The sequence below is a fragment of the Geotrypetes seraphini genome, chromosome 1, assembly GCF_902459505.1.
Source record: "Geotrypetes seraphini chromosome 1, aGeoSer1.1, whole genome shotgun sequence".
NCBI classification, from domain to species: domain Eukaryota; kingdom Metazoa; phylum Chordata; class Amphibia; order Gymnophiona; family Dermophiidae; genus Geotrypetes; species Geotrypetes seraphini.
Window position 1 is genome coordinate 458476478 of NC_047084.1, and position 25838 is coordinate 458502315.

General features: G+C 46.7%; 1 protein-coding gene across 5 annotated transcripts in view; it reads left to right on the forward strand.

Annotated features, from left to right (window-relative positions):
• Positions 1-25838, forward strand: part of HCFC1 (host cell factor C1) — a 432893-nt gene that overhangs the window by 341653 nt on the left and 65402 nt on the right. The gene's annotated exons all lie outside the window — the stretch shown is intronic.

Genomic DNA, 25838 nt, shown 5'->3' on the forward strand with positions numbered 1-25838 from the left:
GACTATCTCCTACACCTATCTCAATCTGGGCTCAAGTCCACATCCATACGAGTCCACCTGAGCGCTATTGCGGCGTTCCACCAGCCTCTACAAGGGAAACCCCTCTCGGCCCATCCGGTGGTCGCCAGATTTATGAAAGGACTCTTCCATGTTAACCCTCCTCTCAAACCACCCCCAGTGGTTTGGGACCTCAATGTAGTCCTTTCCCACCTCATGAAGCCCCCGTTTGAACCACTCAACAGGGCCCCTCTGAAGTATCTCACCTGGAAAGTGCTTTTCCTTGTAGCCCTTACGTCCGCTCGCAGAGTCAGCGAACTCCAGGCATTGATGGCAGACCCACCATTCACAGTATTCCACCATGACAAGGTGGTCCTCCGCACTCACCCGAAATTCCTGCCTAAGGTGGTCTCCGAATTTCATCTCAACCAATCCATTGTACTTCCAGTATTCTTCCCTAAGCCTCATTCTCACCACGGAGAATCAGCCCTTCACACTCTAGACTGCAAACGTGCCTTGGCTTTCTACCTGGATCGCACCAAGCCACACAGATCCACTCCTCAACTTTTTGTCTCCTTCGATCCTAATAAGCTGGGAAGACCCATATCAAAGCGCACCATCTCTAATTGGATGGCGGCTTGTATCTCTTTCTGCTATGCCCAGGCTGGATTATCACTTCCTTGTAAGGTCACAGCCCATAAGGTCAGAGCAATGGCAGCCTCAGTAGCATTCCTCAGATCAACACCAATCGAGGAAATTTGCAAGGCTGCCACCTGGTCCTCGGTTCACACATTCACCTCACACTATTGTCTGGATACCCTCTCCAGACGGGATGGACAGTTTGGCCAAACAGTATTGAAAAATTTATTCTCTTAAGTCGCCAACTCCCCCTCCATCCCACTGAGGTTAGCTTGGAGGTCACCCACTAGTGAGAATACCTGCCTGCTTGTCCTGGGATAAAGCAATGTTACTTACCGTAACAGTTGTTATCCAGGGACAGCAGGCAGCTATTCTCACGTCCCACCCACCTCCCCTGGGTTGGCTTCTCAGGCTAGCTACCTGAACTGAGGAGACACGCCCGGATCTCCGGGTAGGAAGGCACCGGCGCATGCGCGGTGCGGGCATCTAGAAACTTTAAGTTTCTACAAGCAACACGTGCTTGTGAGACGTCCGTACCGGGGCTCTGTCTGATGACATCACCCACTAGTGAGAATAGCTGCCTGCTGTCCCTGGATAACAACTGTTACGGTAAGTAACATTGCTTTCTCTCTCTTCCACATTTCCCTTCAGCGTCTGTTCCTATCTATCCCACCTTCCCCAGTTCCCTTCAGAGTTTGTTCCTCCCCACCCCTCCTTCCCCAGTTCCCTTCAGGGTCTGTTCCTCCGCACCCCACCTTCCCCAGTTCCCTTCAGCGTTTGTTCTTCTCCACCCCACCTTTCCTCCCTTTCTCCCTCCCTGCCCCTTACCTTCAGAGCATCAATTTCTAAATTTGCTTCCTATTAGCAGCTGGGGCATTGAAGTTGCATGTGGCTGCAGGAAATGTCTCTGATGCAACTTCCAGTTGCATCAGAGATGACCTTTACGGCAGCCACATGCAATTTCAATGCTCCAGCTGCTCGTGGGAAGCAAATTTAGAGAAATTACCTGCCGCAAAGGTAAGGAGCATGGAGGGAGAAGCTTGGGCGGCAGCTATCAGTACAGAAGGAGGGAGCGCGATCGGTGACCACGCGCGTTCACTCCCTTAACTGTGGAGACAAGGCCATTCACTGTTTTATCCCAGGACAAGCAGGCAGCATATTCTTGACTGATGGGTGACGGCACTGACGGAGCCCCGGTACGGACAATTTTAGAGTGATTGCACTCTAAGAACTTGGAAAGTTCTAGTAGGCCGCACGCGCGAGTGCCTTCCCGCCCGACAGAGGCGCGCGGTCCCCAGTTTCTTAGTTTCTTAGTTTCCGCGGAGCTAAGAAGACGCGTTTTTTCAACGGCTGTTGAAACTTTTTCTTCTTGCCTTCCCGCTCGCGTAAACTCTTTTTGGCTCTATTGCCCTTTTTTCTTTTATTTCATTTTTGAAAAAAAAAACTTTTAATTTTTCTTCAGTTTGGTTTTTCCCCGGCGGGGCCTACTGCCACCATCGAGGCCTCGGCCTTCGATTTGGCGGAAGCCGTTTTTCCTTTCATGCCCCCTCAACCGGGTTTTAAAAAGTGCCAGCGGTGTGCTCGACCTATATCTCTCACGGACCCACACAACTGGTGCCTACAGTGTTTGGGTCCTGAGCATCAGGCTTCCACCTGCACCCGCTGTGCCACGTTAAAGAAACGTACTCTGAAAAATCGCCAGATACAACAGCGATTACTTTTCGGTGCCAAGATGTCCGATCCCGTTCCATCGACACCGGCATCGGCACCTTCACATTCGGCACCTACTTCTTCGACGCCGCGTGATACCACACCGGCGTCGCACCCAAGTAAGCCGGCTAAGAAGCCTTCCCCGCTGGAGCGTCCTCCAGTCTCTATTGCAGCGAGCCCAGTTCTGCCGACCGTGAAACACCAGCGGAAGCGCTCCGCCCCGATTGAAGTGAGTCCCTCGACCTCGGGCTCTTCATCTTCGGGGCGTCGAGCGGCACCGCAGGTACCACAAAAGAAAAAAGCAGTACCGGTGCCCTCTTTGGATGAGCGCATTGCCGCCGTCCTCCAAGTGCAACTAAAGGAGCAGTTACAACAACTCCTTCCTGCTCTATTGGCACCGAACCTTCCGGTGCCGGTCCGATCTGAACCACCGGTACCGGTGGTAGACCAACCTCTATTATCGGCAGCATCTGTTTCGGTACGGTCCACTCGGCCTCATCGATATCGATGCCTGTTCTTGCTCCGGAGCCGAGAGCCCAACATCAATCGGTACAGACTTCGGCACCGGTGCAACCAATAACATCGCCTGGTACCGTGTCGATGAGGTCGGGTAAGTCGGTACGCAAATCCCGACACTTAGAACCATCCACCCCAGAGTCCCGAGACCGTAGTTCCCATATCAGGGACCCTGATCTGTGGGGTGACTCTGAAGAGCCCTTTCTGTCTGAAGGTGAATGTTCTTCAGATGAGGATGAGCCTGCTGTACCTGATCCATCCTCTCAACAGGACTCCACATCTTTCACTTCTTTTTTGAAAGACATGTGTACCTCTCTATCCATTCCTTTGGAGGCTGAATCTAAAAAGTCTAAAGCCTTTTTAGATGCTCTTGATTTTGACCAGCCTCCAAAGGAATTTTTGAAACTCCCTCTTCATGATATCTTGAGGGAAACTTTCTATAAAAACCTAGAGACTCCTTTAACTATTCCAGGAGCTCCCCGCAAATTGGATTCATTATACAAAGTAATCCCTATTCCTGGATTTGATAAGCCACAGCTTCCCCATGAATCTCTGCTGGTGGAATCTACGCTTAAAAAGTCTGCAGGGACTAGTGTATATGCTTCTGTCCCTCCTGGCAGAGAAGGTAAAGCCATGGACAAATTCGGTAAGAGATTATACCAGAATGCTATGCTCGCTAACAGATCTGGTAATTATGCTTTTCATTTTTCTTTTTATCTCAAGCATCTCCTTACCACCATGGCTTCGTTTGAAAAGTACCTTCCTCAGCGCAAGCAGCAAGCTTTTCATCACTGCTCGTCTTCTCTATTCCAGCTACGTAAGTTCATGGTTCGGTCAATTTACGACACTTTCGAACTTACCTCCAGAGCAACTGCAATGTCTGTGGCCATGCATCGCCTTGCCTGGCTTCGGGTATCCGAGCTTGATGTTAATCATCAAGATCGGTTAGCCAATGCCCCATGTCTGGGGGATGAGCTCTTTGGAGAATCCATGGACTCGACCACTCAAAAGCTCTCTGCCCACGAAACACGCTGGGATACCCTGCTCAAAACCAAGAAAAAGCCTCCTCAGACTAGGCCTTTCAGACAGCAATCGGCTTATCAACGACGCTATGCAGCTCGCCCACTGCCAGCAGCTTCCCAGCAACCCAGGCGTCAACGCCAGCAGCAACGTCAGCCTCCCAGGCCACAGCAGCAGCAACCTGTGAAGCCACCTCCACAACAAAAATCGACACAGCCCTTTTGACTGCATTCTCCAAAGCATAGCCAGTGTTCCAATTTCTACCCACCTACCTCAACCTATAGGTGGTCGTCTCTCTCTTTTCCTCAGCCGGTGGGAGGTTATCACTTCAGACCAATGGGTCCTCAACATCATCCACCACGGCTACTCTCTCAACTTTCAGACCCTTCCAGCTCAAAGCCTGCCAAAAGAGTCTGCTTTGAACACTCCTCAGTCTGCCCTCCTTCTTCTGGAGGTTCAATCCCTTCTCCTAAACGCTATAGAGGAAGTTCCTCTAGATCAGCAGGGACAGGGATTCTACTCCCGTTACTTTCTAGTTCCCAAAAAAACAGGAGATCTCAGACCAATCCTAGATCTTCGCGATCTCAACAAATGTTTAGTCAAGGAAAAATTCAAGATGCTTTCTCTGGCCACTCTTTACCCTCTTCTCAATCTAGACGACTGGCTATGCTCCCTCGATCTCAAAGAAGCATACACTCACATACCGGTCAATCTGACCTCCAGACAGTATCTCCGCTTCATGATCAATCGCTGTCATTATCAATACAAGGTGCTACCATTCGGTCTTGCCTCCTCTCCAAGGGTGTTCACCAAATGTCTCATTGTGGTGGCTGCCTTTCTACGCTCTCACCACCTTCAAGTCTTTCCTTATCTGGACGATTGGTTAATCAAGGCAAATTCATCTCAAACAGTGCTCCTGGCCACCAACCAAACCATCCTGTTTCTACAACTTCTGGGGTTCGAGATCAATCTACCCAAATCTCATCTCATCCCCACTCAGAGACTTCAATTCATTGGAGCGGTACTGGACACAGTCCTCATGAGAGCATTCCTGCCATCCAACCGTCTTCAAACTCTTCAATCTCTATGTCAGCAGGTGCTTCCACAACGTTCCATCTCTGCCAAGCAAATGATGGTACTCTTGGGTCACATGGCCTCCACAGTTCATGTCACACCTCTCGCACGTCTTCACCTGCGCACTCCTCAATGGACCCTTGCTACCCAGTGGTCCCAAGCGACGGATCCTTGCTCACGACACATATCTGTGACATCATCTCTTCGTCAGTCTCTACAATGGTGGTTGATATCCTCAAATCTCTCCAGAGGTCTTCTGTTTCATCTACCTCCTCATCAACTTGTCATTACCACCGACGCCTCCCCTTATGCCTGGGGAGCTCATTTGAACGAATTCCAAACTCAAGGGCTTTGGACAGCCCAGGAAATGAAACATCACATCAATTTCCTGGAACTCAGAGCGATGTTTTATGCCCTCAAAGCCTTCCAACATCTTCTCTTTCCTCAGGTCCTCCTGCTGTGTACAGACAATCAAGTTGCGATGTACTACATCAACAAGCAGGGTGGGACAGGCTCTTGCCTCTTGTGCCAGGAAGCCCAGAAGATTTGGGCTTGGGCCACAGATCACCAACTATTCCTGAAAGCTATCTACATTCAGGGAGAACAGAATTCCTTAGCGGACAAGCTCAGCAGAATTCTCCAACCTCACGAGTGGACACTCGATCCTGTAACTCTACAGTCCATCTTCGCTCAGTGGGGCACTCCTCAGATAGACCTCTTTGCAGCTCCTCACAATCACCAGCTGCCCCTATTCTGCTCCAGACTCTACTCTCCTCACCGTCTGGCAGCGGACGCTTTTCTTCTGGATTGGTCCAATCTGTTCCTGTATGCTTTCCCTCCTCTGCCGCTCATGTTACGAACCTTGTTCAAGCTCAAGAGGGAACGAGCCACCATGATTCTGATTGCTCCACGGTGGCCCAGACAACATTGGTTCTCCCTTCTACTTCAACTCAGTTCCAGAGAACCCTTTCTGCTTCCACTATTTCCTTCTCTGCTTACGCAGCATCAAGAGACCCTTCTACATCCCAACCTCCAGTCTCTACACCTGACAGCTTGGTATCTCTCGGGCTGACTTCATATGATTCTCTTCTGTCTCAGCCCGTTCGTTCTATTCTGGATGCTTCCAGGAAGCCAACCACTCTACAATGTTATCATCAGAAGTGGACACGGTTTTCTTCTTGGTGTCTTTTTCATCATCATAATCCCACGTCCCTTGCAGTGGAGACATTGTTGGATTATCTACTTTCTCTGTCTGAGTCTGGCCTCAAATCTACATCCATCAGAGTCCATCTCAGTGCTATTGCTGCTTTTCATGAGCCAGTCCATGGAAAACTCCTTTCAGCTCATCCCCTGGTCACCAGATTCATGCGAGGTCTTTTCAATGTAAAACCACCTATTAAAGCACCTCCTGTGATCTGGGATCTTAATGTGGTTCTCTCCGCTTTAATGAAGCCTCCATTTGAACCTTTGGCTGCTGCCACTTTCAAGTTTCTCACTTGGAAGGTACTTTTCCTTATTGCGCTCACCTCTGCCAGGAGGGTCAGTGAGCTCCATGCACTAGTTTCTGACCCACCTTTCACAGTCTTTCATCATGATAAGGTAGTTCTACGTACACATCCAAAGTTTCTCCCTAAGGTTGTCTCTGAGTTCCATCTCAACCAATCCATTGTCCTGCCTGTCTTCTTTCCGAAACCTCACTCTCATTCTGGAGAACAGGCTCTGCATACTTTGGACTGTAAGCGGGCTCTAGCTTACTATTTAGAGCGTACGAAACCCCACAGATCAGCTCCCCAACTCTTTCTGTCCTTTGATCCGAATAAATTGGGACGTCCTGTTTCTAAACGTACGTTGTCTAATTGGCTGGCAGCGTGCATTTCATTCTGTTATGCTCAGACCGGACTGACACTGGAAGGTTCTGTCACGGCCCATAGAGTCCGAGCTATGGCAGCATCTGTAGCTTTCCTCCGTTCCACTCCTATTGAGGAAATCTGCAGGGCTGCCACTTGGTCCTCAGTTCATACTTTTACATCTCATTATTGTCTGGATGCATTTTCCAGACGGGATGGACACTTCGGCCAATCTGTTTTGCAAAATTTGTTTTCCTAATGGCCAACCTTCCCTCCATCCCTCTTTTTGTTAGCTTGGAGGTCACCCATCAGTCAAGAATATGCTGCCTGCTTGTCCTGGGATAAAGCACAGTTACTTACCGTAACAGGTGTTATCCAGGGACAGCAGGCAGATATTCTTGCATCCCACCCACCTCCCCGGGTTGGCTTCTTAGCTGGCTTATCCTAACTGGGGACCGCGCGCCTCTGTCGGGCGGGAAGGCACTCGCGCGTGCGCGGTGCGGCCTACTAGAACTTTCCAAGTTCTTAGAGTGCAATCACTCTAAAATTGTCCGTCAACTCACATGGTGGCACGACATGTGCATTTGTTCATTGACTGTTTGTCCCTGACGTCAAGGTGTAGGCGCAGTGGTCATAATAATGTGACTCAACTGTGTATAATCATTGAGCATGCAAATTACTACTGCCTTAAAATCGTAGCAGTAATTGCGCAGCTCATTGATTTAGTGTCATTTTTCCTGTCAAGTCTGAGTAGAGACAGTAAAAGAAAAAAAAGACTGATCAGCCATTCTCTCTCCCTCCTAATCTGTCCACCCACTCAGAAGTTTAACAACTTATCCCTGAGGTCAGGGCAGGATTAACCAATAGGCCAAGTAGGCATGTGCCTAGGGCCCAAAAATGTCAGGGGGGCCTGATGAAGGAAGGCAACAACATTGTTTTTTCCAAACGGCGATGGGCCCCTCCAGCATCGATCGGCAACGCGGACCCCACCCCAATCGGCAACCCCCTCATCAACTTTCTCTACAGGATTATTCCCATTCTTGGATTTGACAAACCTCAACTGTCTCATCAGTCTTTAGTGGTGGAGTCCACACTAAAAAAAAACTCTACCCCATCTAATGTTTACACCTAAGTCCCACCAGGTTTGGTAGATGTCTTTACCAAAACTCCATGTTGGCAAATTGTGTCATCAATTACAACTTCTACTTCACATGTTACATGAAACACCTGGTTAAACAACTGCCTAAATTTCAGAGATATTTTCCATCTCACCGGAAGACAGAATTCATAACTAGCACCCTTACCCAGTTAAGACAACACATGGTGCAGTCTGCGTATGATGTCTTTGAATTATCTTCCAGGGCTTCTTCTTTGTCTGTAGCCGTGAGGAGATTGGCATGGCTAAGAATTGCTGATATGGATGTTAACCTCCAAGATCAGTTGGCCAATATTCTCGTCTCAGGGATGAACTGTTTGGGGACTCAATTCAGAATGCCACTCAAAAGCTTGGGATTCCTTGCTTAAACCTAAACTCAAGCTATCCACTACCAGACCCTATAAGCCCTCTTCTTCCTATCAGAGGCATTTTCCGACAAAGCCATCTGCTACTTCCTGACCACAGCAGAAGAAACACATGCAGCAATGCACTCAGAAACGTCAGGTATCTGCTTCTTCTAAATCCACTCAGTCTTTTTGACCATTTACTCGAGAGCATAGTTTCAATTTCTCTTCCTCTCCCTCTGCCAATTGGAGGTCGTCTTCAACTTTATTTTCATCGTTGGCAGTTGATCACCTCCGATCTCTGGGTTCTCAATATCATTTGAGAGAGTACTCTCTCTTCATTTTCTCACCATCCCTCCAGATCATCCTCCAGGAGAGTCTGCTTCAAACCCTCTCCAGTCTTTCCTTCTTCAGGAGATCAATTCACTACTTCTCAATGCCATCGAGAAGGTTCCTCTGGACCAGCAGAACAAGGGTTTTTACTCCCACTATTTCCTTGTCCTGAAGAAGATGGGAGGTCTTCGACCGATATTAGATCTCAGGGCTTTCAACAAATTTCTTGTCAAAAGTTTCGAATGTTGGGTCTGACATGTCTGTATCCCCTCTTAGATCGCAACGATTGGCTGTGCTCTCTAGATTTTAAGGAAGCTTACACTCACATTCCAATTCATCCAGTATCTAGGAAGTTCCTCAGATTTCAAATGGCACATCACCACTATCAATACAAGGTTCTACCTTTTAACCTGGCATCCTTTCCCAGGGTTTTCACCAAGTGCCTTGCGGTAGTGGCAGCGGCCTTGAGGTCTCAGGGCCTTCAAGCATTTCCCTATCTGGACGACTGGCTCATCAAGAATCCTTTGTCTCAAGGTGTGCTCATAGCAAAACATCAGACCATACTGTTTCTTCAGAATTTGAGGTTCAAGAGAAACTTCCCCAAATCACAACTTCAACCATCTCAGAAGCTCCAGTTTATAGGAGCTCTACTCGACACAATACAACTCAGGACATTTCTGCCTCAAGGGCATCAGGGCACTCTTATCCAACTTTGTCATCAAGTTGTTCAGCTTTGATCGCTCTCAGCAAGACGCATGAAAGTTTTTCTGGGACACATGGCATCTACAGTCCACGTGACTCCTTTTGCTAGGCATCACCTACTGATCCCTCAATGGTCTCTGGCTACTCAGTGGTTGAAGGCTCTCAACCCACTTTCGCAACACATTACAGCCACCTCTTCTCTTTGACAATCACTTCAGTGGTGGATGCTCTCTTCCAATCTTTCCAGAGCATTGTTTTTGTTTGTTTGTTTGTTTGTTTTTAAATCATTTTTTCAGATATAGAAAAACAAGCCAGAACAAACCAACAACCACTAACAAGAGAAATAGCAAGAACAATCGGGTCTTTCACGTCAATCCTTCATGAAGACCCACAGAAACCAACCCCCCCCCCCCACCCACCACCGCACTCCAGTGTCAAAAGTTCAATAAAGAACTTCGAGCTCTAGGGAACAATCCCTCCCAAACAGGAGCCCATATTCTCCTAAATTTCCTCAAGGGCCCAGTACCTCCCCTCCGAAAATCCAGATATTCAAATTTCAACATAGTAAACAATTCATTTCTCCACATAGTAAGGGTCGGCACTTCAGCTTGATGCCACAACAGAAGGATACACTTCCGAGCCAACAAAGAGGCCTTTTACAATAACATGTTGCCCCCTCTAGACAAACCCAAATGAACCCCCTGAGAAAAGAGCAGAACGTCTGTTCTCAAAAGAATCTGCTTGCGCAGAGCAGACTGCAGGTACATTGCTACAAAAGACCAGACTGTTTGAATGTGGTCACAAGACCGAAACATGTGAAGCAAGCCTGCAGGAGTGGACTGGCACCGAGGACACTGAGCATGAGAGGCATACCCAGAAACACAGGCCTGGAATGGGGAGACATGCAGCTGCAATAGAAACTTGAACTGTTGCTTCTGCAGTAACACAGAACGAGTCATCTGAGGAAGATGTTTCATAAGAAGACGAACTCCGGGGCCCGTGATACGTTCAGACGGGGAGAAATTCTGATTCCACACAGTTGCCACCACCTCAGGATCCCAAGGTGTCGCAAAGCAGCCCAAACTAACTTGATGAAAGAATAAGCTAACCCGAGTCAGGCAGGACAAAGTCAGAGTCTCACACACCACATCCGCCCTGTCTTCATTCAAAGTAGCAGCATCCAAAGAGTGGATATAATGAGACACCTGGTGGTAGAAAAGCCAATCCCGAGCCTCCCAGAGACCCGCTGCCTGTAGATCCTGGAAAGAACGACGCACACCCTCCTCTGACACCACATCTTGCACATAGCATAGTCCAAGAGCACTCCAGCACTATAAATATAGTTTGGATGCATCAGGATCCAGGTCTCGATTACCCCATAAGGGCAACAGAATCGTGGAGGTAAAAAGCAAATGCATGCGTTTGCACAACCATTGCAAACATTGTCTCATGGAGCGTAGGAGAGGATGAGTCCTGGTGGGAAAAATCCGGTGTGGGTGCTTAGCATGAAGATAGTACATCAAGTGAATAGGAGCCATCAACTGCTGCTCAAGAGTGACAGGCGTATAAAACTGAGTGTTCTTAATCCAGTCCACCAAGTGCCTAAGAAGGGGCAGGCTATGTTGTATCTCCTCAGGTCCGGAAGCGCCAGTCCACCCCTTCCCACAGGGAGAGATAATTGAGCAAGAGTCATTCTGAGTTTTCTATTATTCCAAAGGAATTTACGTAAGACAGTGTGATACGTGTTAATATCCTTATTAGTCATATACAATGGAAAAGTCTGCATCACATAGACCCACTTAGGGATCAACACCATTTTGTAAAGAGCAATTCGACCCCTTAAGGACAATGGAAAACGAGCCCAAAGACTCAAAAGATCCCTAGACCTGTTCAAGAGCACTGTGAAATTTTCCTTATAGGCCCGGGAGAGATTGCCAGTGATGTATACCCCCCAAATATTTAAGTTTGTGTGCCACCTTTCGCAGAGGGAAGGGGATCGACCAGTCCTCATAAGCGTACCCACCAACAGCCAAAGCCTCAGACTTGTCCAAATTTAACTCCAAACCAGACACTCCACCATGATCACCAACCAATTGCAACACCCTGAGAAGAGATTGACCCGGTTGGGTCAACAGCAGCAAGATATTGTCTGCAAAGGCCAGACAACGTACCTCCTCCCCACAGACAACCCAGAAACCGATCCATCCTCACAAGTCCGCCGCAATAAGGGCTCCAAAGATAAAATAAATAATAAAGGAGAAAGAGGACAACCCTGACGGGTGCCACGCTCCACTGGAACATAACCAGAAACCATTTCATTAACCAATACTGCCAAACTAGGAAGATGATACAAAAGACGAACCATGGTCAGAAAAGAGCCCCCCCTAACCCATAGCCCTCAAGCACTGCGAACAAGTGCTCCCAATCCACGCAATCAAATGCTTTACTGGCATCAAGACTAATCAATAGACCCGGGAGTGAGTGGGTCGCACTATGACCAGAGCCGCCATGACATTCCAAATCACCTGTCTACCCCGAATGAATCCCACCTGGTCAGCATGAATCAAATCCGGTAAAAAGCCAGCCAAAAAGTCAGTAGTTTAAGCTCAAAATTAATCAAAGAAATGGAACGATAAGAATCCACAAAAGCCGGGTTCCAGTTAGGCTTGGGAATCAACACAATATTCGCCCAATTTAACATGAGCAGAGTCCAGAGCATTGTTATTCACACACCTCCTCATCAGAAATTTCTTACCACGGATTCGTCAACCTATGTTTGGGGAGTTCACCTGGATAGCCTACGCACGCAAGGCCTCTGATTTTCCAGAGATCAATGCCATCATATAAATCTGTTGGAACTCAGAACGATTTTCAATGCTCTCAAGGCTTTTCAGCATCTTCTATGAGATCAAGTTCTGATTGTCCATACGGACAGTCAGGTAGCCATGTACTATATAAACAAGGAAGGAGGAACGTGATCTCTCCTTCTCTGTCATGAGGCTCAAAAGATTTGGAATTGAGTGATTCCTCACATCTTCCACAAAGCTGTTTACATTCAGGGGGAACAGAGTTCTTTAGCAGACAAACTAAGCCGCATTCTTCAACCTCATGAATGGACGCTGAACTCAGCATCCATTCCATCTTCTCTCAGTGGAGGACTCCTCAAGTAAACCTGTTTGCGTCTCCCCACAACCACAAGCTGTCCCACTTTTGCTCCAGGCTATATTCTCATCGCCTAGAAGCAGGCTCTTTTCTCCTGGATTGGATGCACAAGTTCCTCTATGCGTTTCCACCCATTTCTCTTGTTCTCAAAATGCTTGTCATGCTCAAATAGGAGTCTGCCACCATGATTCTGATAGCTCCTCGGTGGCCCAGGCAACCATGTTTTTCCCTTCTACTTCAACTCTGTATCAAGGAGCCAATACCTCTTCCAAATTTTCTATCACTTCTCATGCAGTCACGGTTTTCTTCTGCACCCCAATCTTCAGTCTTTGCACCTGACAGCTTGGTATCTCTCGGGCTGACTTCACCTGATCTACAATTTTCTCAGCCTATCAGAGACATCTTGGATGCTTCCAGAAAACCGGCCACATGACAGTGTTATACTCAGAAATGGACCCATTTTTCCGCCTGGTGCATGCTTCACCACCAGGATCCAAAATCCACCTCTTTTTCTTCAGTTTTGTATTATCTCCTGCATTTGTCGAACTCTGGCCTACAAATCCACTTCCATTAGAGTCCTTCACAGTACAATTGCTGCTTTTCATCAACCAGTGGATGGAAAACCTCTTGCTGCTCATCTTGTGGTTTCCAGATTCATTAAAGGACTTTTCAATGTCAAACCATCTCCAGTAGTTTGGGATCTTAATGTGATATTTGCTAGATTGATGAAGCCTCCTTTTGAACCAATGACTTTGGCTCATCTCAAATATCTCACTTGGAAAATAGTTTTTCTCATTTCTCTAACTTCTGCTTGCAGAATAAGTGAGCTTCAAGCTTTAGTGGCGGATCCACCATGATAAGGTGATGCTGCGCACTCATCCAAAGTTCTTGCCAAAGGTCGTCACTGAATTTCATCTCAATCAATCGATTGTACTTCTAGTATTTTTTCTAAGTCTCATTCTCATCCTAGGGAAACAGCTCTTCATAATCTGTACTGCAAACAAGCATTAGCCTACTATTTGCAAAGGTCTATATCACATAGATAATCTCCCTAGCTTTTTGTCTCTTGATCCTAACAAATTGGGGCATCCCGTCTCCAAGAGAATGAGTTCCAATTGGTTGGTGGCTTGCATTTCATTCTGTTATGCTCAGGCTGGGTTACAACTGGAGAGTCTGGTCACAACCCATAAAGTTAGAGCTATGGCAGCTTCAGTAGCTTTTCTTCGCTCTACTCCTATTGATGAAATCTGCAAAGCTCCTTGGTTCATACCTTCATTTCACATTATTGTCTGGAATCTTATTCCAGACGGGATGGGCACTTCGGCCAAGCAGTGTTACAAAAGTTATATTTCTAAAAGGCCAACTCTCCCATCATCCCATTCTGGTTAGCTTAAAGGTCACCCATATGTGAGAATATTCTGCCTGCTTTTCCTGGGATAAAGCACAGTTACTTACCGTAACGGGTGTTATCCAGGGATAGCAGGCAGATATTCTCACAACCCACCCACCTCCCCTGGCTTCTTAGCTGGCTTACTGAACTGAGGAGCCACGCGCCTACATCAGGCTGGAAGGCACTCACGCAGTGCGGTCAATTGCGAACTTTCTAAAGTTCTTAAAGTGCCAGTGCACTCCATACCGGGGCTCCATGGATGATGTCACCCACTTATGAGAATATCTGCCTGCTGTTCCTGGATAACACTTATTACGGTAAGTAACTGTGCTATCAAGCTGAGCAAAAACATTGTATACAGAGGAGTGGAAAGTAAAATCCTCCTCTTCTGGATTGCACTAAGCATCTAAGAGATTCAAGTTTTTCATAAGAAAATTAATACCCTAATCTTCACCACCTTTCAGTCAAGGCTTGGATGGTTTACCATCAATGGTTGGATCAGATGTAATGTTGAGGGTTCATAGACAACGGTGCGAAAGACAAAAGCGCGCATCGCTCTAAATTACAGTTTTTAGGGGCTCCGACGGGGGGTTTTGTTGGGGAACCTCCCCAGTTTACTTAATAGACATTGCGTCGGCGTTATGGGGGGTTTGGGGGGTTGTAACCCTCCACATTTTACTGTAAACTGAACTTTTTCCCTAAAAACAGGGAAGAAGTGAAGTTTTCAGTAAAATGTGGGGTTACAACCCCCCACACCCCCCACAACGCGGCATGATGTCTATTAAGTAAAGTGGGGGGGTTCCCCCCCATGCCCCCCCCCCCGTCGGAGCACTAAAAACAGTAATTTAGAGCGGCGCGCGCTGCGCTCAATTGTCTGGGCGCGCCTTTGTCCCGGCGCACTTTTGACCTGACACCAATGTTGAGATCCCCTCCACTACTAACTGATAAGCCTGATATGGTGCCAAATCTGCCAACAGAGAGGGAAAAAAACCTATGGGGCATATACCAAACATAGAGATATCTCTTACCCATGATTTCACCTGCACATACCACATATATTCCCTCAGGGTCCTGTATGAGCTTATGAGTGAGACAAGAGCACCGCTTATGGATAAGTATCAAAACCCCTCTCTGCCTCCCATTAAAAGATGCAAAAGCCAGGTCCCCCACCCAATCTCTTTAATTTGAGATGCTATGAGATGGGTTTCCTGCAGCAATGCGACATCAATTTTCAGGCATGTGCAACATTGAAAGAGCTTAGTACGCTTTACAGGAGAACGGATTCCAGCAATATTCCAAGTGGCAATACGTAAACTACCCAGATGTAGTCAGGGTTGGATCTGAAAGAAAATCAAATACATGGTTCCAAAATCGCTGCCAATGATCTGCCTGCTAAACTATCCCAGTGCAACAATTTCATCCAGACAACAATCCCAACCAATATGCCAGTCCTAGGAGATAAACCCTGCCCTCTCCTCCCAATGTATATATCCTCCCCCTCCCTCCCTCTCCCCATCCTCCTCTCCCTCACACATCCTAAACGCACAATCCCCCCCCAGGAACCTACAAAAACACCCTCCACATCTTCCACAAACCACTCCAAGTACCAGTCAAACACCTCCAATCATACAACAAACTCTCTTGCACACATACACTAAAGCATTGGTTCCCAACCCTGTCCTAGAGGACCACCAGCCAGTCAGGTTTTCAAGATAACCCTAATGAATATGCATGGAGCAGATTTGCATGCCTGCCACCTCCATTATATGCAAATCTCTCTCATGCATATTCATTAGGGTTATCTTGAAAACCCGACTGGCTGGTGGTCCTCCAGGACAAGGTTGGGAACCACTACACTAAAGCAGAAACCCTATTAAGAACCCAGAATATGGAAATCAGTACCAGGCAGTGGGTGTCTATAATGAAGGGGAAATATTAGAGTAGAGGATATCTCCCCGGATAATTGAAGTTACCCATGATAACTGCATTGCCTCCCTTGCATTCGTATTTAATCTCGTCCGTCATTTCTTCATCAGTCTCTTCGGACTGCCCTGGGGGGTCGGTATTAGATGCCGATCTTCATATCCGTTCCATTTGTTCCCATTATTTTAGCCCATAGAGACTCTACCTTATTGTTTGTTTCCAGCGTGTTCTTTCTAGTATACTCAATTCCCTCTTTTTTGTATAGGACAATACCCCCACCTTTTTGTCCTACTCTGTCTCTGAAGTATAGCTTGTATCCCGGTAGTACAGTGTCCCAGACGTCATCCTCGTTCCACCATGTTTCCGTGATGCCGATGATGTCTAGGTTATCTTTATGTGCCATAGTTTCCAGTTCCTCCATTTTATTCCGTAGGCTCCTTGCATTTGTGTACATACACAAGTTACCGGCCTGTTACTTCCTCCTCCTGTCTCCCTTGCTTCCGTCCCTTTCGATCCGTCGGGATTTCTATCTTGCCTATGATCCGGTGAGTCTTCCCTGCAATCTTCTTGGGTATACCGTTTCCCGAACCTTCGACTCTTGGTCGACTGTCAGCTTTCCACTTCTTAGTTTAAAACTTCTCAATTTCTCGCTTGATGTTGCTTGCAAGTAGCCTCGTTCCATCTCCACTGAAGTGGAGTCCATCCTTCCTTTATAGCTTGCTCTTCCCCCAGAACGCCATCCAGTTGCGCACGAAGTGGAATCCTTCTTCCTCAGACCAGCGTCTCATCCTTGCGTTGACTGCTTGCAGTTCCGTCTGCCTCTTCCTGTCGGCCCTGGGTACCGCAAGATCTCCGAAAACGCTACCATCTGCGTTCTGATCTTTAACTTCTTTCCTAGCTCCCAGAACTGCTTTTTCAGTGTTTCCCTGCTATAGTTCCTGTTGCTCACGTCGTTTGTCCCAATGTGTATCACCACCGTCATATCTCCTACTTCCGCACTGTCGATGATCTTGTCGATGCGGCTCACTATATCCTCCACCTTGGCCACTAGTAGGCAAGTTACCAGTCGATCCTGTCTTCCTCCTGCTATGTGGCTGTCGACTTGTCAGATGATGGAGTCTCCCATGACGATTGCTGTCTTCCCTATCTTCTCTTGTCTCTCTAGCCGCAGATGATTGTCCTCCAGGTAGTCCTTACTCTCTGGATGTATCTTGGCAGATCCTCTGTTGTTCCACGGCCTCTCTGAATGCCTCCTCAATGAACTTCTCTAACTCCCTGACTTCCTCTTTGATGTTCCTCTCTTCCATGATGTTCTCCGCCTCCCTGACTTCTTCTTCAATGTTCCTCTCTCTCATGAAGTTTCCAGCCTCTCTGATCTCCTGCTCAACTTCTCGAAGTGCTTCTAGTACTCTGCCCTCCAGTAGCTTGACTTGCTTCTTCAGGCCCTCCAGTTCCTCGCATCGAGTGCATACATAAGACTGCCTCCCAGTTGGGAGGTAGTCATAAATATGACAAAATGGTGCAGAAGACTGGGTAGCTCATCATCCTGCTTCTGTCTGCTGCTTCCGTTGCTGTCCACTTGTCGGTCTGTTTGTCTAAAGTGGCTTCTCTTTGTTTCCTTGTTTCCCAGGTCTTCTGTGCTTCTTGTTCTTCCCTATATACTTTCTCCTGCTGCATGTAGCATCCTTGTTGTTACTTTGTAGTCCCTCTCCTAATTATATACCTACTACCTCTGCTTCTGTTGTGTATGTCCTTTGCATCTGCTGTATTTGTCTTCCGTGACTGCTGTGTTTATTTATCTGCTGTTGTTCGTGTCTGTCCTGTTGCCCTTAGTGGAATTTGCCTGTGTAGGTGTCCTTCCCTGGTGTTTCTTCAGTGCAGGAACTTGTCCCTTCTTAAAGCCCTTCGCAAAGGCGAGCGCCTTTAACGCTCGCCTTTGACAAGTGCCGAACGGCTAAGCACTATTGGTCCCTCCCCTTTTAAGGGAGAGCTACGGTGGATGACTTCGGGGGTGGGTGGAACTAACTCTCGCCGCTGCCCCTTGCTCTCTCCTGCCTTTTGCTCCTTCCCTTCTTCTCTCCTCTCCTGTTTGCCTTCTTTCCTCTCCTTTTGTCTCCTCTCCTGCCTCCTGCTCGCCTGCAATCTACTTTTAACTGGTATCCTGCAGTGTCGCCTCTCCCCCTTGCAATCTGTGCAAAACTCTGCTGCACGACTCATCTTCAACCAACCTTGCTACGCTCATGTCACCCCTCTCCTTAAGTCACTTCACTGGTTCCCTATCTGCCATCTCATACAGTTCAAGATCTTATTACTGACCTACAAGTGTGTTCATTCTGCTGCTCCTTAATATCTCCTCACTTCTCTCTCCTTATACACCTCCCAGAGAACTCCGTTCCTCAGATAAGCTGCTCTTAACTTTACCCTTCTCCTCCATTGCCAATTCCAGACTTTGTTCCTTTCAACTAGCTGCCCCCTATGCCTGGAATAAATTACCCAAATTTGTCCGTCAAGCCCCTTCCCTTGTTTAAAAACAGACTGAAAACCCACCTTTTTAATATAGCCTTCAATCCTTAACCTTACTCCTCGGCCCTCCAACCCAGCCAGCTAATTAACTGTTCCCCTTAACTGTATCCATGACATCCTGTTTGACTGTCTATATTGTAAGGTCTTTTCAGCAGGGACTGTTTTCTTCTTCTTTGTGACTCTGTGCAGTGCTGTGGGCATCTGGTAGCGCTATAGAAATAATTGTAATAGTAGTAGATCAATCTTCCCTGGACTCTTGAGACTCCGGCCAGCATGATTGGTGGCTTCTCCCACAATTACTGTTCAAGGTTGCTTCCTGGGTTGTGGTGCGGATTGCCTCCTGAGTCTTGGTGATGACACATGCCAGCCTTCAGGGCTGGGGAGCCCACTGCTATCAGCATCCCATTCAGGGGCATTGGAAGCCTTCTCGTAGGAAGAAACCCACGTGAACTTAACATGAACCACCTTTGATAACCCAGACTGGACAGATTTTTCCAAACTATATTGCAGGTATGCCAAATTGAATTGTAAGTTAGACTCTTGCCCTGCCAGTCTTATGATCTGGGCACCATTAGGATTTAAAACGAAAGTACTAGAATGGATAACCAATTGCTTGAATAATGGTTTATTTCTACAAAAAGAGGGTAACATCATCATTACTCCAATCGTTAAAAACAACAAGGAATCAATCTCGCTATCATCAAATTATCGACCGATAGCATCCATCCCATTTTTTATAAAAATCACAGAAGGGCTGGTACAAATTCAATTAACAAACATTCCTTGTTACACGACTCTCCAGGTTTTAGATCCTACTTTAGTGCAGAGACATTGTTAACCACTCTATTAGACCATTTAAATAATATTTTGAGTTAGGGCGGTAGTGCGCTGGTACTTCAGTTTGGTTTGAGTAGTGCTTTCGATCTTGTAGACCATAACAAACTGGTGGAATCCTTGGATGCGCTAGGAATTCAGAGCAAAGTGCTCTCATGGTAAAGGGTTTCTTGAATCAAGATTATACAAGGACAGTTTTCATGGCACATCTTCTGTTTTCTGGAAAAATCCCTGTGGAGTCCCAAAGGGCTTCCCATTTTCTTCAACACTTTTTAGTGTGTATTTATTGTCATTGGGCCATTCTTTAAGTAACCTGGGTATAAAGTTGTTTAGTTACGCAAATGATATAACGATAGTCATTCCATGCAGTGCAGCTCTATCCAAAAGTGCTCAACTTATAGAGTTAGTGTTGAATTTGATGGAGTCCTGGATGCAGGAATTCAAATTGAAATTGAATCAAGACAAAACCAAATTTTTTTTAATGTTTCCTCACAAAAGACTATCATTGAACCAATAATCAAGATCAATTCAACATCATATAAAGTCCAACATGGGAGTTGTTTTTGACCATGAGGAACCAGATAGATGCAGTGGTCCAAAAGGGATACTATACTCTATGGAAATTGTGCACCATCAGATCCTATCTTGAAGCTGCTACTTTTAAAATCTTAGTTCAGTCATTACTTTTGGGTCTATTAGACTATTGCAGTGGTTCCCAACCCTGTCCTGGAGGAACACCAGGCCAATTGGGTTTTCAGGCTAGCCCTAATGAATATGCATGAAGCAAATTTGCATGCCTATCACTTCCATCATATGCAAATCTCTCTCATGCATATTCATTAGGGCTAGCCTGAAAACCCGATTGGCCTGGTGTTCCTCCAGGACAGGGTTGGGAATCACTGGACTATTGAATATAGTTTATTTGTTGAGCACTAAGAAAAATATGGCTAGACTGACCTTGGTTCAGAACATGGCAGTGAGATTAGTTTATGGTTTGAAGAAGTACGATTATGTGACTCCTTATTGTAAGTTGCATTGGCTTCCTGTGGAGGCTCGCATGATTTTCAAATTAGGATGTCTATGCTACAAAGCTGCCTTTGGAGTAGCTTCATTATACTTAGTTGACAGGTGGCTTATAATGTCACATAAGAATAGCAGAAAATCACATGCCCTCTTTACATTTCCATCAGTTAAGGGCTGCAAAAGTAAGAAATACCATGAGCATATACTCTCATACCAAGCAGCTTACTATGATAAAGATTTTTGACCACTGATACTCAAGTCCAGCTCTTATGAACACTTTAGAAAACTGCTAAAAACTTTTCTCTTTTCTAAATTCCTGACCAATTAGATTATCACGTTCTTTTCTAATATAATTTGTGTCTTCATAGCATAGCTTTTTAACTGCATTGAACTTATGGTTATGCGGTCTATAAATCTGTTATGTTATGTGCTGACTCATTCTGTCAAGTGGGGGTGCTCCTGCTTCTAAGACCATGATTTCCAGATGGATCCAAGAGGCTCTTTCGTCAGTCTACATTCTTTCTAGGATACAATCTCCTGTTTCTGTCAAGGCACATTCTTCTAGATGTGTGGCTTCTTCAAGGACCGAAGCTAAAGTTGTCTCCCCTGAGGAGATTTGCAGGGCAGCAACGTTGTCCTCTATACACATTTGCTAAGTTTTACAGAGTGGATGTGGCGCAATAAGCCCGCCCTAGCTTTTTGAGGACTGCTTTTCTACATCTCACTTGTCTAGAATGTCTCATCTATTGCACTGGATAAAGAGATTATGTATTTACTGTGATAAACTCTTTTCCAGTTGATAGGTTGAGACATTCTAGACTCTCGCCCTGTCCTTCCTGCACCTGACTACTGTCTCTGTTTATGCTTCTCCAAGTTGTATATTGGATTCCAGTCTGCCCTTGGGGGCTGGGGAGAATACTGTATATATGTTCCTCTTTTCTGTAGTAGTAGTTTCTGAGCTCCCTTGAAGTTTTTGCTGGCAGTTTGCAGCTGATATTCTCATGTTATTTCTTTGAGCAGAAGAGCAAAAAAACAGGGACTGCTGTGATGATATACAGGACGCCAAGACTTTATTGAACAATCGTAAAAACATGAGACAGTTTGTATCCTAAAGGACTGATAAGACTGGACCCAACACGGTCCGTGTTTCAAAGACATTCCTTCCTCAGGAGTCCTAACGCGTGTCGAAACAAAATAACCTGATGGATAACAACTGAATAAAAACAATGACTACCATCAGTGCTCTTGCGCGATGCAGGCCCAAATAGTGCTTTTCATTGTTTGGCCTTGCAAAGCATTACTGCTTAGATGTGCAAACTCATTAAGAAACTGCCTTTGGAGCTTCAGTTTTGTCTGTTTCCTGCCCTTATTGAGTACTGCTTTTAGACTTAACTGCTAGTTTTCTTTGTCCAGATCATTCCTAAACCCACTTGTGCCTGGGTCCTTTTAGCTGTGATTCTTTACATGTTCTGGTGGTTGCTCTTATTTTCTGGAACAGCAGATTTTTTTTTTTTTTGTTACTCCAGCAGCTTCCAGTGTTACTTTTGGTGAAAGACAGAGAGAACAAAATACTATTAGAGTACTGTGTTTGGTTCTGGTTGTTTCCTTCCCACTTTGGTTTTGTTGGGGGTATATATTTCCTTCCATATTTGCTTTGTCAATAGAAAGAGTACATAAGAACATAAGAGTTACCTCCACTGGGTCAGACCAGAGGTCCATCCCGCCCAGCGGTCTGCTCCCGCGGTGGCCCATCAGGTCCACGACCTATGAAGTGGTTTCTGACCACTTCTATAACCTACCTCAAGTTCTATCTGTATCCCTCTATCCCCTTATCCTCCAGGAACCTATCCAAACCTTCCTTGAACCCCTGTACAGTGTTCTGGCTTATCACCTCCTCCGGAAGCTTGTTCCATGTGTCCACCACCTTCTGGGTAAAAAAGAACTTCCTAGCATTTGTTCTAAACATGTCCCCTTTCAATTTCTCCGAGTGACCCCTAGTGCTTGTGGCTCCCCACAGTTTGATGAATCTGTCCTTATTCACTTTCTCTATGCCCTTTAGGATTTTGAAGGTTTCTATCATGTTCCCTCTAAGTCTCCTCTTCTCCAGGGAGAACAGCCCCAGCATCTTTAACCTGTCAGCGTATGAGAAATTTTCCATACCTTTTATCAGTTTAGTCGCCCTCCTCTGCACTCCCTCGAGTACCGCCATGTCCTTCTTGAGGTACGGCGACCAGTATTGAACACAGTACTCCAGGTGCGGGCGCACCATTGCGCGATACAGCGGCATGATGACTTCCTTTGTCCTGGTTGTGATACCCTTTTTGATGATGCCCAGCATTCTGTTTGCTTTCTTTGATGCTGTCGCACACTGCGCCGATGGTTTTAGTGATGTGTCGACCATCACCCCCAGGTCCCTTTCAAGGTTACTCACCCCTAGCAGTGTTCCCCCCATTTTGTAGCTGAACATCGGGTTCTTTTTCCCTACGTGCATGACTTTGCATTTCTCTACGTTAAAACTCTTTGCCACTTTTTTGCCCAGTCTTCCAGTCTCATTAGGTCCCTTTGCAGGGCTTCACAGTCTTCCGTGTTTCTAACCCTGCTGCAGAGTTTGGTGTCATCAGCAAATTTGATAACCTCACATTTTGTCCCCGTCTCCAAATCGTTAATAAATATATTGAACAGTAGAGGTCCCAGCACCGACCCCTGTGGAACTCCGCTCGTGACCCATTGCCAGTCTGAGTATTGGCCCTTTACTCCAACCCTCTGTTTCCTGCCTGCCAACCAGTGTTTGATCCATCGGTAGATATCCCCTTGCACCCCGTGATGTCTATGGATTCCCCCTTATCCATCTGGCTGTTTATTCCCTCAAAGAAGTACAGCAAGTTCGTGAGGCACGACCTTCCCTTGCAGAAGCCATGCTGGCTCGCCTTCAGTTGTCCATTGTTTTCTATGTGTTCGCAGATTGTGTCCTTTACCATTGCTTCCATCATCTTTCCCGGAACCGAGATCAAGCTTACAGGCCTGTAGTTTCCCGGGTCACCCCTTGATCCCTTCTTAAAGATGGGCGTGACATTTGCTATTTTCCAGTCCTCTGGGATCTCCCCAGTTTTTAGGGAGAGGATACATATTTGGCGAAGTGTCTCTGCTATTTCGTTTCTCAGTTCTTTTAGTACCCTTGGGTGGATGCCGTCCGGGCCCGGTGATTTGTCGCTCTTCAGTCTGTCTATCTGTCTGAGGACATCCTCTTTGCTTACCTCTAGTTGTGCCAGCCTTTCGTCGTGTTCTCCGTTTATAATCACCTCGGGTTCCGGGATATTGGATGTGTCCTCTCTGGTGAAGACTGACGAGAAGAATTTGTTTAACCTGTCAGCTATCTCTTTTTCCTCTTTTATCGCTCCTTTCCTGTCTCCGTCATCCAGTGGTCCTACTTCCTCTCTGGCTGGTTGTTTCCCTTTCACATACCTGAAGAAGGGTTTGAAGTTTCTTGCTTCTCCTGCCAGTCTTTCCTCATATTCTCTCTTTGCTTTCCTGACTTCTCGATGGCATTCTTTCTGGTGTCTTTTGTGCTCTTCCTGGTTTTCCTTTGTTGGTTCCTTTTTCCATTTCTTGAAGGATGATTTCTTGTCGCTTATCGCCTTATTTACTGCAGTTGTTATTCATGCTGGGTTTCTAGTTCGATTTTTTTTGCACCCTTTCCTGAACCTTGGGACGCACAGGTCTTGTGCCTCGAGCACTGTGCCTTTAAGCAGTGTCCAGGCTTCCTTTACGGTCTTCACCTTCCCAAAGCTGTTGCTGAGCTTTTTTCCTACCATTTTCCTCATGTCCTTGTAGTTTCCTTTTCTGAAGTTGAGTGCTGTCGTTGTGGTTCTTTTCACCTTTGAAGTTCCCATGTTTAATTTGTACTGGATCATGTTGTGATCGCTGTTCCCTAATGGTGCTAGTACCACCACTTCCTTTGCGGGTTCCTCTAGCCCGTTGAGGATTAGGTCTAGAGTGGCATCCCCTCGTGTTGGTTCTGTGACCAGCTGCTCCATGAAACAGTCCCTTATCGCCTCTAGGAATTTAGTTTCTCTCGTGCAATTTGAGTGCCCAATGTCCCAGTCTATTCCCGGATAGTTGAAATCCCCCATAACCACCACCCTTCCACTTTTACACACCTGCCTCAGTTCGGCGTCCAGGTCGTTTGCTTCTGGTTGTCCTGGTGGGCGATAATACAGACCCAATTTGATGTCAGCTCCTTCCCCGCCTGTCAGTTTAACCCATAGTGACTCCAGACTGTCTGCCCTTATTGTTGTTTCTGTTCTGGATGAAGGAATGGAGTCTTTTATATACAGTGCTATTCCTCCCACCTTCTTGTGTGCCCTGTCCCTCCTGTAGAGTTTGTACCCTGGCAGGGCCACATCCCATTTATTGTCCTCTGAACACCATGTCTCTGTGATTCCTATTATGTCTAGGTCCTTATTTCTGGCTATAACTTCTAGCTCCCCCATTTTAGTCCTTAGGCTCCTAGCATTTGTATATAGGCAATTTAAGTCCCGGTTAGTTACCTTTCCTTTTGGATCTACTCTTGATTTGATGCTCCTGCTGGTCTCCTCACGGGCTGCCTCCTGCGGTGTGTCTATCCCGTCCTCTGCCCGTTTCTTTGTTCTTTGATAGCCCTTTGGTTCCGGCTGTGTCCTCCTTGTCTTGCTCTTTAGCTCTAATTGCCTCTCTGGTCCCTGTACTGCATCTTTGGGTTTATGACCATAAAGTGTCCATTTTGTCTCTAGTCCACTATCTCCATTTCCTGTTTCAGTATCCTTGCTTGATACTGTGGTCCGATGTGTCGAGGTCAGATCGACTCTCGGCTTTCCCCTTGTTATCAGTTTAAAGTCATGTCTATTCAGGTCTGGATGTTACGTGCCAGCATCCTCATCCCAGCCGTACTCAAATGCAGTCCGTCTCTCCTGTAGAGCTTGTTTTTCCCCAGGAAGGTTGACCAGTTCCGTACAAAGAGGAAACCCTCCTCATCACACCATCGCCTCAGCCATCCATTTGTTGCTTGCAGCTCGGTCCGCCTCCTCGCATCTGCGCTTGGTACTGGCAGGATCTCTGAAAAGGCTATCTTCCCTGTCCTCAGCTTCAGCTTTCTCCCCAGGATCTTAAACTGCTCGGTCAGTGTAGTCATGTTGAAATTCCTTCTGCTGACGTCATTGGTTCCGACGTGGATTATCACTGCTGTTTCCTCTGTCTCAGCTCCCTCCATGATTCTCTCGATTCTGTCGGAGATGTCCTTTGTCCTTGCCCCTGGGAGACATGTCACCAGGCGATCCGCTCTGCCTCCCACTATGTGACTGTCCACCTCTCTCAGGATTGAGTCTCCCACCACGATAGCAGATTTTCCTCTACTCAGCTTCCTCCTGGGTCTCAGGTCTGTGTCAATGATTGGGTCCTCCTATCCTTCCTTCTCCTGATTGGTTCCTCCGCAAGGTTCCTCTCCCTCGGCTCCTGGTGGGTCCCCGGTGGCTCCTAGCGGGTCCTGTCCTCTATCTGTTTGTTCCCTTCTGAAGAGCGGGTGATCCTGTGTTTCTACCATCTTGCAGGCCTCCTCGATGAATCTTTCGAGCTCTCTGACCTGTTCGTTGATGTGGTTTTCTCTGGTGGTG